Genomic DNA, 8,070 nt, shown 5'->3' with positions numbered 1-8,070 from the left:
GTGAGTTTTCAATTTGAATATGAAATGCCATGATTTATTATTAAAATATAAATGAACATAAACCATAAACCTGGATACTAAAATTAAAAAAAATATTAGAAATTATTATATTAATTCTACAAATCAAGATTAATAATCTATGACTTACAACATTTTTAAGCATAATGATCTCTCCAAAGATATCGTGATTATTTTTGCTTCATAATATATTGATGTTCTTTATTCACAGGGAATGAAATTAATCAATAATATACTAACACTACTATTCCCACAGTATGTACTTAAACAATAATCCTCAACATTGACATTGCTGAAACATCTTTCATCCTCAAGCAGCAATAAAAACTAATGATACATACAAGAATGCCAGCCTCATAATGCATTAATATCCCTTGCTCATTTTATTCATGATGCATGTAATCATAGAGCTCATTTTATTCTTGACGTAAGTGATCATAGAGCTCATTTTATTTATTACCCAAGCGATCACAGAAAATACATATCATTGTGCCATTGGTGTTTTATTCGTAAAGGTTATATACCAATGAAACAATGTTCTGTGTTTCCTCACCTTAAAATCTCTTATGCTCATCTAGCTGGAATATTGAACAAAGTTTTGAAAATTTATAAAACAATTATAAGAACAATTCAGAAAAGATTAAAAAAAAATTCATGACCTACAAAGTTTTAATAGTACAATGATCTTCCTGAGAAATGAATTTTGTAAATCATTAATATTCCTTCCAAATTTTACTCGAGGCCTAACCGATAATATGCCAATGATATAACGGTCTCAGTCTTCTTCCAGGAAATTATTCTCAGTATTCACGTGGTTCAGGTATCTTCAAATGGCCCAAAAATGTCAACGATTTATTTTAAAAATATTAACCTGATTCATAAAACAGTGTTATTCCTTGCTAATTTTATCCATGGCGTAAGCTATCGGAGAATTAACAGCTAGCTTATCAAGGATATAGAACCCTGAATCTAGTATTATATAAAAAAAACCCTCAACACTCACGTGGCTTACACATTTTTTTATTCTTAAAAGGCCATAAAAAAGCAATGTACAAGTTTCTAAAAACATAGATTCAAAGAAAAAGAAAAAGAGATTTTCTTAAACTGAATAAGATGTCCTACCAGAAAAAGTTACTGCCATTAAATTGTTGGAAGAACTTTCCCGAAAGTACTTAAGACTATGGCAAAAACACTTATGACGCTATTTCACTTATCTGCCTTGACCCTCTTTATCTGAATCGTATATTCTTCTTTTTTTTAAAAGTAATTTACACGATAACGAATATCTGGTTGAAAATGAGGGCGAAACCCAAAATCTGCTTGTGCAGGGCAATCACTTTCAGATGCAATAAAATTCGGGTAAATTTATTCTAACGCTTAGCACTTTTCTGCATTCGACGGATTTTCAATGTTCACTAGGCCCGACTTAGCCTAATTGGGGCCCGGGGCAAAAACTTCTTTGGGGCCCCCCTCTGCTTCACTACTTCAGTAATGAATAACCGTGCATAGAACTTGTCTACGATATTTTTCGTTAATTAATTTAAAATGATATTTAAGCTTAAAACTAAAAACACCCTTTGTCTTAACTCGAAGTACAACATTTAACCATTGAATTTAAAATGTAATCTGACAGAATTCTAAGGCAAGGTTTATATTAGAATGCTTTCTACAACTATCTTAAGCATTTGTTTATAAGAGAAACTCCCAAATCTCATAAACTAAATATTAGTACATTTTTAAATGAAAAATATGCAAATTTCTCATCAATTATTTTCATATGTAGGTGTATTTAATTATTCTTGCATTTATTGCATACAAACAAAACAAACTTTATTATTTAAGAAAGGTAATTATTTTATCAGTATCATTTTATTATGATAAATATTGGGACATTAAAAGTCGAATATTTACAGGCTTTTGATTGGCCAAATTTGTCCATCATAATTGAGAAAATTTAGCTGAATTCCGCCCTCGAAAGCCATGGATTTACGAAATATAGATTTTTTGTGTTCTTACGATAGATTAATAAAGAAGCTAACATAAAACGGAATGATTTTACACTGTACTGATATTTTGTTTTAAAAAGTTCATTAAAGAAGGAAATGTAAAATAAACTTTCTATTGATTTAGGGCCCCCTCTGATGTGGAGGCCCGGGGCAACTACCCCGTATGCCCCTGCCTTAGTCAGGCTCTGAATGTTCATTAGAGAGAATATGCGGATGCAACTTTTTCCTATGTGTGCAGTGATTTCAAGAAAGTTTAAGGCCCAGTTATGCTAAAAGTATCTGATTTCGAACTAATAACTTTTTAAGTGAACTGTACCAATATATTTCTCCCACAATTACATAGCTGTGAAATTCAAAGCGAATCTCGATTTATAAAACAGATATATAATGAATAAAACAAAAGCATATGCACTAAAGGCATACACTTTTTATTATCTTATACATGATGTAGACAGGGAGATAAAAGATCTGCCAACTTTTATATTCATATATATGTGAAAGGCGATATCTGAAACAGAAACCAAGCTAGATGAATGGATTTTAGTATATAATCTTCATAGCATATGCATTTCTAATTTTGACCTAAACATGTTAAAGAGTAAATCGTTTCTCTGTCTGCAATTATTAAAAATTTGACATCGAGATTTTGAAAACCTCCAAGTTTAAAAAATTCCCTGAGTCCAGAAAAGCCATTTTTTAGAACAATGTCTGTCTGTTTATCTGTGTAATTTAAAAACGGGACGAGTTAGACAAAGGAAATTTGGTAAAATCAAAATTTTAGATCTGTATCAAATTTTCGTCAAAATGTGTCGACGAGAAGTTCGTTTGCCTGTAAGCCGGGGTGGATGTAAGCATGGTAGCTTAAACGAGTTAGAAAGATAAAATTTAATATATAGCTTTATCATTAAAATGATATACTTTCATAACATTTTAAATCAAACCTATTAAAGAACTGGTTGTATATCATAACCATGTGTACGTAAACTCGATAAATAAAAAGTGAGTTAAGTTAAATAACTGAAATTTGATATATAATCTTGATACTGAAATTGGAAATCTATACGGAAGTTTGGTTCAAATCGACTAAAAAGAACAGATGCAGGATCATACTTTATTCTCTTTATTATTCTGTGAAGTTAAATACAAAATGCGCATTTAACTATCAAATTATTATTACGTAATCCACTAAATTCTGTATTATAAATATATCCCTATCATGTTTCAAGCTCTTTATTCGTGTTTTCAATTCGCTCTCGGTTACATGCAAAAATGAAGTTTAAGATGAAGATGCAATGAAGTAATTCTGGAGGATTTCGATAGTCGCATGTGAAATGTGCATGTGGTTATCGAAAAAATGGCTGAGAATATGTGAAATGGATTACCACATATTTCTCGTTTCACCATTTATTGTTTTAGTGAACAATTATTACGTACGTAAGCAAAAATATCGGCTTTCTTGTTTCTTACGTTTAAATTTCTTCTTACGATCGTTGTTTAAAAAGAAATGAAACCCATTTGTAATTTGTGCAATTGTTTCAAAATACTATGCATACAGAGTTAGCAGTTTAATTGTGACACCTTAACTAATTTCTTAACATTTAAAATTAGGCAAACACTTCCAGTTGGGGAATTGCTTTCAGTTACGTAAAGAATTATCTTTTTGTGTTATTCGAGTCAATAAATACCCTGCTGAAAAAATTAAGAAGTAAAATCTTTTCAGGACCCCTTGATCCTGTCAGACATATTAAGCAAAATTTTCATGGAATACTAATACTTTAAATAATAATAAAAAAGAACGATGAAAAAATTTCTTTTTATATTTTTATATTTACATTTGGTTACAGTGTTAAGCAGAAATTTAAATGGAAGCTCTTCTGTATTTTCTGAAGTCGCTAAGCCGAAATTGTATTGCCCTAACATTAAGTAAACAGAGAATTAGGTATTCGTATTTTTCACCACTCGACAATAAAATTCTTGTCAGGTTTTTTTTTAGTATCTACAAAAGAGATAGCTTGTTAAGACCTGCCTGAAACGAAATGAGATGTGATAATAAGGATTATTATCACATGCATTGAGCCTTTGATGCTATCAAAAACCAGGCAGAATGTTCTTCCCACGACCTTCTCATGCATTTGGAACATATAGCACATTTTGCACTAAGATTCATACTACAATGAAGATCAAGCATGCATTTTGTATATATTACTTGTGATCATTTGTATCTAAAAATTTGATACAGATCTTCACTTTTGAAGGCAAGATTACATACCGAATTTCCTTCATGAAGCTTTTTGTTTTTGAGTTATCATCTTCACATATACACGAATAGACAAACTGATATACAATCAACTTAAACCAAGTTTGATCTAAAATTTGATTTAGATCTTCAAATCTGCTGATAAAATCATAAGCCAAATTTCAGCCATCAAGTATGTTGCATTTTTCAGTTATAATGCACCATGACAGGCTAACAAATAAATTTCCGTTTGAAGGACTCTGAACAAAATTCGATGTATATCTATAATTATGATCTGAAGACTGTATACCATATTTAATTCTCCTTGCTTGTTGGGTTTCTGAATATTCGTAAACAGGTCTTTGGCATCATTGGATGTTTCTGCACTTAGGATCACATAAGGTTCCCACTCAGAGAGGATGGATAAATGTGGAGGGAAAAGTGAATCGTGTATGTTTGAGAAAGCATTAAAAAGAATCTACAACTAAAGAACAAACGAAATAAGAATATATGGCCTCATTGGGATTTTACACAAAAATGTCCAAAAAGCCAGTGGGTAAATCTCGGCTATAAAATGAGTTCAAATGTAGGGAAGTGAAATAGTTATGAAAAATGACATGAAACGAAATTATAGTAAAAAAACCAAACAATAACAAAATAAAGGAGAAAAGAAAACATAAAAAAAACGAACAAAGGCACAATACCATCATAAATGAAAAAAAATATTATGAATAATAATAAAAAAACCATTTTGCAAATTTGCATTCCGAAAAATTCGAGGATGAAGGTAGAGATGCAATCTGTCGGGAGGCATGGCTTAAAAATGATTTAAAATCGAAATATATAACCGGCCCTGAGAATGTTACTGAATTTCTAGTGAAGAAATCAGATGGTCTTTAACGATTTAATTTTAATGAAAGTAGTCATCAAGCTGGAAAAAAATGGCACCAAATGTTAAAGTCACTGCGGTGGAGCTCTTCGTATTCGTCCACAAATTTCTTCAATAATCGGATCTTCGTCCTAGTGAGGTTGGTAGCATAAATTATCTTCCAAGAAGCAATTGCTAGCTCTGATGATAGTTTTCTCAGGTAAAAGGAGAGGACAAATTTAAAATAATGCTGAGGCTGCCAAAAACTACCACATCCATACTTCTATACTCAGTCTAAATCGCTTGAGATAAGTTGGAAAGGAATCATGATCTCATCTTTCTCCTCCGAGTTGGTATTAGAGAAACTTTCGGAAGTAGGGCAAGGATTTTTCTATCACCACCTAAACACCCGAATCTTATTTGGAAAGTTGTATTAGTTCCCTGTTAACTGCTTGGAAAGGGCAGATAGATTTGGATACTTTTTATGATAGCCTGTTTAGCTGAACTGTGAGCAATTTAATTTCCTTGATGACTATTATGTGCCTTCATCTCCGAAAGGTGAATATTTCTATGATTTTTGAGTAAGATTTGGGTTATTTAGACATTGGTTTAGAAGCCTTATAAGATTTCAGGGTACTATTGTCTTTTAGATTTATCAGGAGCTGCTTAAAAGCACATTAAGAGTTCTATATGGAAAATTGAGTTGTGATTACTAAGCTGTGCCATTAAGTATGCATTGATTTGTATGTTTCGAAAAATATAAAAGACCCTTCTTACATCCTCTTTTATTTTGATCATCCGTAAAGATGGTTATAACCTCTAAATGGCCTAGAATTCTTACTTATTTCTGTTCTTTTCTCTTAATCTGATTACGTTGGGTGCATATTGTTGAAATAAGTGCTCTCTTCAATGTCTTCTGATTCAATATCTCTGAGATTGAAATGGGTGCAACGAAATCTACTAAGCTTTCTGAATCTAGCCACTCTGATAAAGATATATTTTTACTGCTTACTTCAAGTTATTGAAGGATTCTTTCAATCACTTGAAGAGGAGAACTTCTGCAGGGAGTGATTATAGAATAATATCACGAATTATTTAGCATAAATTTCTTTTTGATTGATTTAATAAGTTGCTATTACTTCTATGTGAGATAATACTTCCTGATTGTTGATCCATGGAGAATCATTTTTTCAACAACAGTAGAGTGAAATCGACTCCTGAAAACTTCATTTAATCCTCAAATTGTCTTTGATATGCGAGGAATATTTCAATTTTCAGATTTTGAATTTACCTAGTTTTAGTTCTCCCTCATTTGAGACACCTAAATAATAAAAAGAATTTCCTTCCTTTATTAATTTTTCTTTCACTGTATCTTATTCTCCCATTGATTTGTAAAACCTTATTTTAGTCTTTTTATGAGTAGATGTGAAGATTTCTCGATAAAGACTGTTAGACTGTGTTGATTGGCCCAATTCTTAAATATTGGAAGGGCCCGTTGAACATTGATTTAGAGGTTTTTCCCTCATTAGGACATTGATTATAAAGACGAAGTCTTCAGATGATGTCGTCCAGAAAATTCTGTAGATACACTTCTGATGGTTATACATCAGACAGGATTTCATTTTTAACCAGAATCAGAATGCCAATAACCAGACTGGATGCAATGAATTTTGGAGTAATCCGATTTACAAAAAATTCTAGAAACCATTTCTTGTAGGTGGTACAGAAGCTGTACCAGCAGTTTTCTAATTAGCATAACAACTGATGTAACAGTTCCATTATTTAAATATTAGAGTCTCATTTCCATCCCTTTATTCTGTATGTGATTTTTCATCCGATGTTCCATTGTATGAAAGACATATATGATTCGTACACGAATCTTGATTAAGTTTTTTTTTTTTTTTTTTTTTTTTTCATATGAGGGAAGACAAGAACAGCTAACCCCAAGGATGGTGAAAAAGAAGAGAAATTTTATCATCGATTTAATTAAAAAGGGTAAGGGTAAAGGTCTTCCTTAACTAGGTAAACAAAAAAAAAAAAAACAATGCTGCAAGCGGTTAAAAAAAAAAAAATCTTTGTCAACTCTAATGAAACTCTACTTTTAGAAATTCCTGAGTCCGATTTTTTTTTTTTAATAGTGTCAGTTTGTCTGCTCTTGTACAGGTTCACATGATCATTCAAACACACAATACATTGAAAAATAAAGCTTGTCGTATAGTTTTTACGATAAAACTATAGATCTATTTCAAACTGAGGACAAAACAATAAAGTCTCCAGGTAGGAATAACTTTAAAAATTTTATTTAATTCAGTAAGACACTTTTTGAGATGTAATTTAATTCCTTATCTAAAGGATAGAGAGAAAGAAGAAAAAAACAGAAATACTTTGGTAATCATCTCAATAAATAACTAAGAAAATCCAACGAAATTGTTTCATTTACTTGTGTATCTTCCGGTCCCTAAAAATGATCTAACATATTTAAAATGAGCTATTATCAACTCGAATGTTATTAATTTTCAATCCATGTCTTTTCATTAAAATCATTGATAACTCTAAGTCCAACTAAATTTCTTATCCTTAAATAAAGAACGCTAAATCGTTTCTGAAAGTAATAAACATTGAAAAGAAAAAAAAATGGCCTTTGAAATAAAAAAATAAATTTTTCGAATAAATTTAATCAATTTTTACTAAGCAGTTTTTATATATATCATTTAACTAATAATTCAGTTTTGAAATATTATGTTTTTGGATTCTGAATTCACAGGTATATATAATTTCAAAATTCGAATACACCAGGAAATGAGTGAAAGCTTAGTGGCAAAATTCGCTTTTTGTTGTTATGAAAGAATTTAAATTAAATAAAATTTGTAAAAATGAATTGATCTGGAAATTTTTGTATAATCTAAATTACTTTAAATAATTACAAAACAGTTTTATCTTCA

The sequence above is a fragment of the Argiope bruennichi genome, chromosome X1, assembly GCF_947563725.1.
Source record: "Argiope bruennichi chromosome X1, qqArgBrue1.1, whole genome shotgun sequence".
Classification (NCBI taxonomy): Eukaryota; Metazoa; Arthropoda; class Arachnida; order Araneae; family Araneidae; genus Argiope; species Argiope bruennichi.
The sequence above is the reverse complement of the archived record's forward strand: the minus strand, read 5'-3'. Positions refer to the sequence as shown.